This window comes from Neoarius graeffei, chromosome 11 (genome assembly GCF_027579695.1).
Source record: "Neoarius graeffei isolate fNeoGra1 chromosome 11, fNeoGra1.pri, whole genome shotgun sequence".
Classification (NCBI taxonomy): Eukaryota; Metazoa; Chordata; class Actinopteri; order Siluriformes; family Ariidae; genus Neoarius; species Neoarius graeffei.
In genome coordinates, this window is record NC_083579.1 from 41756506 (window position 1) to 41765026 (window position 8521).

Below are 8521 nucleotides of genomic sequence, written 5' to 3' on the forward strand. Positions count from 1 at the left end.
ATATTATCATAATAATTAGACTGTTGTAGAAAACCAAAAGTAATTATAACGTTGACTGCTCATTTGTGTCTCAGTGTACGACTGACTCAGTTTTAGGAAACATATCTATTGCTGTAGACTGGAGATGTGTTACAAGTGTTGGGAAAATCTGAAACATATCCAAATCATAAGATGTGTTGAAATTAAATGTTTGCTTGGTTGAGAAGAAAAAACAGACTTGTGTCTTTAGTGCGACCTGTTAAGATAGCTGTAGTGCTGGAAGTAATTTCAACGAAACTGCTCAGGTGACAATCTCAATGCCTGCATGCCAAGTACGGCCTGCACAACCTCACATGTTGCTGTACAACACGCATGGGCTCGCATATAACAAGGCTGATATGCTGATTAAAATGGATGCCTATCTGCTGTTTTTGATTAAAGTTAGACCCGTACCTAAAACTGATTCAGAATCATGAATATATGAAAAAACAACAAACCTGAACCAGTATAATGAATGTTATTACCTAATAATGCATATTTTCTCGAAAAGTCCTATTCTATTTCCAATCCTATTTTATTGATGTAAATTGATAGAATACATAATAATAATAATAATAATATGCAAATGAGGCGACACGGTGGTGTAGTGGTTAGTGCTGTCGCCTCACAGCAAGAAGGTCCGGGTTCGATCCCCGTGGCCGGCGAGGGCCTTTCTGTGCGGAGTTTGCATGTTCTCCCCGTGTCCGCGTGGGTTTCCTCCGGGTGCTCCAGTTTCCCCCACAGTCCAAAGACATGCAGGTTAGGTTAACTGGTGACTCTAAATTGACCGTAGGTGTGAATGTGAGTGTGAATGGTTGTCTGTGTCTATGTGTCAGCCCTGTGATGACCTGGCGACTTGTCCAGGGTGTACCCCGCCTTTCGCCCGTAGTCAGCTGGGATAGGCTCCAGCTTGCCTGCGACCCTGTAGAAGGATAAAGTGGCTAGAGATAATGAGATGAGATGAGATAGGCAAATGACTGCAGAACAAGTACTGATCTAATAGTTTTGTTTATTCATGTTTAGAAAGCTGATTTATTATTTGGTGACAAGAAAATCATGTGATATAAGATCACAAGGAAGACCCCTGGGTGAAGGTCAGTGAGTCTCACAGAAATATCAGGTGAGTTGACATTTTAATTCAAGTTTAATTCAAGTTAACATGCAAAATTTTATGGCCTGAGGAAATATTCAAACATTCATCATGTTTGTAAAACAACTATAAACTGTTGAAGCTGAGGGTCAGATGTTAATATAGGTGTCCTTGGTAATGCCTGGCAAATATGATGTAATGCCACTGGACACCAGTAGGATATTATACCTAAGGTTTATCTTTGAGACTACAAATAATTTAATAATGGATGATAATTTAATTGGAGTATCTTTTTGCCTTGAGTGAAAATAGCATCATAACAACGAATCAGTCAGTTGCAAATTTGATCACAAGGTCACCACTATTTACACAAAATAATAGTTTAACAACATTAGCTAGGCTATTTAGACCTAGAAATGCACTAAAGATAATCTCAAAGTTACTAATATTACCCCTTCATAAGCAGGCATATGACATGAATAGGTATCAAAGCACACTAGCAAGCTAGTTAAACTCACTAGAGAGTTAGCAAATGTTAGATATTAAATATGACATTAACAAGCAAAGGTTAATCTATTATATCATGCAATTACAAAAGTTAGCAAAGTTTGCTAGCAACCTACTAACTAACACTAGCAAGCTGACTAGTATTATGTAACCTGTTATGTATTCTGTAACCTAATATAAAGTCAAATAGCATTTTTTAAAATCTTCACTGGGGTGCATATGGCACTTGCCTAATTGAGTTGGCCTTTGAGTTTGCTCAGTGTTTCTTTTTACATTTGTCAATTCCAGAAACAAGGAAAAACTGTCTTGACATAAAGCAAGTGAAGTGAAGATCAAATGATCCATCCATCCATCCATCCATCCATATCACTATCCGTCAGTGTTGCAGGGGAAGTTGGAGCCAATCCCAGCTGACTTTGGACGAGAGGTATGGTACAATCTGGGCAGGTCACCAGTCTCTCCCTGGCTTAACACAGAGACAAATATCCATTCACATTCACACCTACAGACAATTTAGAGTAGCTAGCTGACCTAAATTACAAGTCTTTGGTTTGTGGGAGAAAACTGGAGCACCTGGAGGAAATCCACACAGGCATGAGGAGAACATGCAAACTCCACACAGAAAGGCCCCAGTCAGCTGCAAAGTTCTCACCCAGGACATTTTTGCTGTAAGGTGACACTGCTAAGCACTGCACCACCATACCACCCTCATCTCATCTCATTATCTGTAGACGCTTTATCCTGTTCTACAGGGTTGCAGGCAAGCTGGAGCCTATCCCAGCTGACTACGGGCGAAAGGCAGGGTACACCCTGGACAAGTCGCCAGGTCATCACAGGGCTGACACATAGACACAGACAACCATTCACACTCACATTCACACCTACGGTCAATTTAGAGTCACCAGTTAACCTAACCTGCATGTCTTTGGACTGTGGGGGAAACCTGAGCATCTGGAGGAAACCCACGCGGACACAGGCAGAACATGCAAACTCCACACAGAAAGGCCCTCGCCGGCCACAGGGCTCAAACCCAGACCTTCTTGCTGTGAGGCGACAGCGCTAACCACTACACCACATTATTTGCTGGTAAAAATGTTTTAAGAAAAAAATACATTGAATGGTATGAAAAAGCCAAGCAGGGCATGATTTCTTTAAAGCCCAGTCTATAGATTCATGCAGCTGATCAGTGACAGTTGTTTCAGGTGATTACACAGAGTGAAACACCCTCTAGAGTTCATCTCCTTTTTGGCTGATGTTTTTCAGCCTGCTCTGCTGATACATCTTCTGAAATGACTGAGAAGGCACATGTGAAAAACAGATGCAGATGTAATGGATGTGAACAAGGTGGATTATATACTCTACATTAATTTACCATGAAATGTCTTTGGAGGAGAAACTAAAAGTAGATGGACCAAGCACACATTGTCCAATCAATATACAAATACACAAAAAAACAGATGACAGAGCTGTTTAGAGTTTAGTGTGTTTTGGTTCGAACCTGAAATAGAAACTGAAAATGGCTGCATTATGTACAATAGGCAGAGCATCATCAGAGAGTACACACACACACACACACACACACACAAAATCTCTATTGGTAGTCATATCCATAATCTTCATTCTCTGTTTGTCTCTCATATTCTCACTTTCTGAAATTACACAGACTTTTGACTGTAAACTGTAAGACCAACAACGTTGAATATGAAAAGCTCGTGCCAGAAATGTGCTGTGCACTATTATGATCTTCCGTTAACCCTGGCTTAAATGGTGTTGGTATTTGAGTCACTATCAGCATGTGAATGTCAGCGTTATGAGAAGTTCAGATGTGTAAGTGGAGGTCAGCATGAAAGCATGCACAGCACATGCTACATGCAAGCTTAAATCTGTCACTTGACTGACAGGTACTTCATTTTAGCCTGCGGTGTCTGTGGCCTCAATGACAATTTGAATCCTTTACACACACACACACACACACACACACACACACACACACACACACACACACACACACACACACACATTTGTCTTACTGTCCTTGGGCCGTATTCAGACTTGGTACCCTAAGTCCAGCTATTACATCAACATTTATGCTGAGAAACATGTATGTGTTCAGAGTTTGGTTACGCATGGACTTAATTAAGTAAATTTTCTGACTTTAAACACAAGCACTTGTCTTTAACCCTGAAAAAAATAATGAGGGATAGAAAATGTGGGCTGAAGAGGGACAGAAAATTTTTTCTTTGCTGCCAAATGTAATACATCCATCCATCCATTATCTACACTGCTTATCATTTATGGTTGCGGGGGAAGCTCTGGAGCCAACTGACTTCAGGCTACAGGCGGGGTACTTCCTGGGCAGGCTGCCAATCTATTGCAGAGCAAATGTAATACAATGTAACATAAAAGCAAGAGGCAATTTAAATACGAAAAATGAAAGAAGACTAATACAACGATATATGATTGAAAACATGGGAAGCATTGAAATACACATCTAATAGCACTACAGTATATTGCCAGTATATTGCTGCTTGAATAGACCTAGACCTACAGTAGTTGTACTTATCACAATCCAAATTTAGAAGATTAAAAATAGCACTAGAACCAGCACATCTTATTATTTTGCATTTTATTTTTTTAATATCAGGCACCAACAAATAGTACTTGTTCACACAACTTAATGTACCCATGAGATACTATATTCAGATCATGAAATCATAATGTGTGTTTGTATGAATAGCAATTAAGTGTGTAGTAGTGCCAGTACGTTGAAGTCCAGAATACTAATATGTGCTATTTTCACTCTAAATACAGCTCTTTGTGAGGCTTGAGGGCCTTCCATTGTCATAATTACTAATCTAGCTGATTACTTCTATGCTTACACCTAAATCTAATCCTAACCAGCCAAATATACCAATGAGGTTAAAATATGTGCATGCCACACACACACACACACACACACACACACACACACACACTCACACACACACACACACACACACAGCAGTGACATTTGGTTCATGTTTCCAAGTAGATTAGCACTTCTTATCAATGTGAGATACGCAAGTTCTGTTAAAAAGTAAAGTGAACAGCTCTGTTTTCATTCCTAACAACAGTAGCACCATAAAAGATGGACCTCCTTGGCTTACAAATGTGTGTTACAAATGTTCTTAAGTAGAATTTTCAAGAAACTTCAATCAAATTTTCATCAACGTACTCTTCAAACTCTGAAAAGCTTTCAGTCATCTTCAGTTTTATCCATGTCAGGGACGCAGTGGACCCATCCAAGGAAACACTGGAGAAAAGGCTGGAATACACTCAATGTGGGATGTCAAAACACACACACACACACACACACACACACACACACACACACACACACACACACTAACCACTTGAGACAATTTAGAGTTATCAATTTGCCTACTGGCATGTATTTGGGGGTTGGAGGAAACTCACACAGACACTGGGAGACTACAAGGAACTATGCAACAACAGCAACCTTAGCTACACTACCTCCACCACCATGCTGCCCAGAAACAATCAGTACAAATATATGTAAAGACTGAAAAAAGTTTTTAAAGGAAATTTTAATGATTTAAACTTCATATAGAAAGATCTACAATATGCCCTAGCCCCATTAAGTAATTAAGTAATATACCTTCCCATGTAGTTTTATTTCTATTTCTATTAGTTTGTGTACTACTTTAACTGAATAATTCCACCACACACCTAACTTTAACTGTTTTAGGAATTAAAAAAAAATTATTGTTAAAAAGATTTTTTTTTAGGCTGCAGTGAAATGACCTCACAAAGGGATATTTTTTCTGTAATATTGGTGCACTCATCATACATACAATTTTGTACCTAATAAATATTAGTATACAGCTAGCAGCGATGAGCGTTTCTTCATGTTTCCCATTGGATTTGGGTCATTTATACCAACATGAGATAAAACACAATAAGCAGTTGAAGGCTTCACCTCTGCTCCACTCTTTTTTCCACAGACAGGAAGTCCAAAACACATGGAGTCCAGAAGCTGTAGTTAAGAGCCATTGTTCCTGCACTGTCAGTGACAGCTTCACTCAACAGAGCAGTAAGAGAGGGACATCTCTCTGACCCCATTACCTTTCCAGGACACAGAATTAGCCTCTTGTCAAAATCCCAGAAATACCTTTGTTCATTTCACACAAAGTGAAGTGCTACTAATTTATATTAAAAATCGTAAAATAGTAACACCAAAATTTAAGGTATCTTCTACACTGCCCGGCCAAAAAAAAAAAAAAGCTGCCATTTGGATTTAAATAATCAAATACATAAGAGCCTTGGATAAGATTGGATAATTACTGCACTGTAAACCTGGATTTTGTTTGAATATAAACTGTTTAGTAGTGATTAATTATTATTTCGTGTTTTGTATAAACAGTGTCTCATTACTAGAACCAAATAAGTTGTTTGTAATACTTTTCAACATTATGCAGTGCAATAGTCATGATTAGCAAAGATAACTGAACATGTTATGTTTCTGTCAGAGGGGGTGGGGCTCTTTTCGAAACTCAATGTATCTGGAGTCCTGCGTTTTCAACCCCACTGTGAGGAGTTTGCCTGGACGAGTATTTGAAGAAAGCTGGTGAGTGTTAAAGTTGATATCTTACTGGATTGACCCATAAGACCAGTCCAGATAATGATTTACTGTAGCTAAATGCTAATGTCAACTAAGAAGAAGGTTATCTGTTGGTTCAGTGTTTACAGTAACGCGCTTGTTTGCATGTGTTTGTGGCTAATGCTAACCACAAGCTGGCGGGCTAACATAGTTAACCTGCATTTGGTATCAAACAGAGGTGATTCTTGCATTTATATCAATACTGTTAACGTAACAAATTTTTCAAAGGATGCGACCATTGGTAGGGCTACCATGGTAATATGAGTCGGGTGTTAACACGGTCATTCAGAATTCGCCGACTACATTTCTTTTCCGTCGTTGTTTTGTGTTATTTTTAGACCCGTTCATTAGCAGAGGTTTGTCAGTCAGGTTAACGTTACTGCAGCTAAAAGTTTAAATTTGGGGAGAATTTCATAGTGACACTGAGGCGTTATATTCTCTGTTAAAAAGCCAAAAGTGTCCTTGCTGGATTCTTAACAAATGTCGCTCAGAAAGGAGTCTAAATTAGGTTTAAATGGTCACATTTTTCACTTTTTTTGTGGATGTATTAAACTCATCTCATCTCATCTCATCTCATCTCATCTTCATCCGCTTATCCAGAGCCAGGTCGTGGAGGCAGCAGTCTGAGCATGGAAGCCCAAACTTCCCTCTCCCCAGACACCTCAGCCAGCTCCTCGGGAAGAACACAGAGGCGTTCCCAGGCCAGCCAAGAGACATAGTCCCTCCAGTGTGTCCTGGGTCTTCCCCGGGGCCTCCTCCCGGGGGGGCATGCCTGGAACACCTTCCCAGGGAGGCGTCCAGGAGGCATCCGAAAGAGATGCCCTAGCCACCTCAGCTGATTCCTCTCGATGTGGAGGAGCAGCGGCTCTACTCTGAGCTCCTCTCGAGTGATTGTGCTTCTCACCCTATCTCTAAGGGAGCACCCAGCCACCCTGCGAAGGAAACTCATTTCGGCCGCTTGTATCCGTGATCTTGTTCTTTCAGTCATTACTCAAAGCTCATGACCATAGGTGAGAGTCAGAACGTAGATTGACCGGTAAATTGAGAGCTTTGCCTTTTGGCTCAGCTCCTTCTTCATCACGATGGACCGGTAAAGCGACCGCATCACTGCAGAGGCTGCACCGATCTGCCTGTCGATCTCATGCTCCATCCTTCCCTCACTCGTGAACAAGATCCCGAGATACTTAAACTCCTCCACTTGAAACAAGACTTCTCCACCAACCTGGAGAGGGCAAGCCACCCTTTTCCAGTCGAGAACCATGGCCTCGGACTTGGAGGTGCTGATTCTCATCCCAGCCGCTTCACACTCGACTGCAAACCACCCCAGTGCATAGTGAAGGTCCTGGTTTGAAGAAGCCAACAGGACATCATTCACAAAAAGCAGAGATGAAATCCTGTGGTTCCCAAACAGGACTCCCTCCGGCCCCTGGCTGTGCCTAGAAATTCTGTCCATAAAAATTATGAACAGAACTGGTGACAAAGGGCAGCCCTGCTGGAGTCTAACATGCACTGGGAACAGGTCTGACTTACTGCCGGCAATGCAAACCAGACTCCTGCTCCGTTCGTACAGGAACTGGACAGCCCTTAGCAAAAAGCCCCGAACCCTATACTCCCGAAGCACCCCCCACAGAATACCACGAGGGACACGGTCAAATGCCTTCTCCAGATCCACAAAGCACATGTGGACTGGTTGGGCAAACTCCCATGAACCCTCGATCACCCTATGAAGGGTATAGAGCTGGTCCAGTGTTCCATGACCAGGACAAAAACCGCATTGTTCCTCCTGTATCCGAGGTTCGACTATTGGCCGAATTCTCCTCTCCAGTACCCTGGAGTAAACCTTCCTGGGGAGGCTGAGAAGTGTGATTCCCCTATAATTGGAGCACACTCTCCGGCCCCCTTTCTTGAAAAAAGGGACCACCACCCCAATCTGCCACTCCAGAGGCACTGTCCCCAACCACCACATGATGTTGCAGAGGCATGTCAGCCAAGACAGCCCCACAACACCCAGAGACTTGAGATACTCAGGGTGGATCTCATCCACCCCCGGTGCCTTGCCACCGAGGAGCTTACAAACCACTTTAGTGACTTCGGCTTGGGTAATGGATGAGTCCACCTCTGAGTCATCAGCCTCCACTTCCTCAATGGAAGACGTGACCGTGGGATTGAGGAGATCCTCAAAGTATTCCTTCCACTGCCCGACAATATCCCAGTCAAGGTCAACAGCACCCCACCCGCACTGTAAA

The 8521-nt window shown here is 41.9% G+C and overlaps 1 long non-coding RNA gene across 1 annotated transcript in view; it reads left to right on the forward strand.

The window, feature by feature from the left end:
- LOC132893843 (uncharacterized) overlaps positions 1–2311 on the forward strand; it is a 28075-nt gene extending 25764 nt beyond the window's left edge. The window contains exons 2-3 of the long non-coding RNA XR_009655598.1: positions 1042–1138; positions 1904–2311. This is a non-coding gene — a long non-coding RNA (uncharacterized LOC132893843). The remainder of the gene's footprint in view (positions 1–1041; positions 1139–1903) is intronic.
- The last annotated feature ends 6210 nt before the right edge of the window (positions 2312–8521 follow it).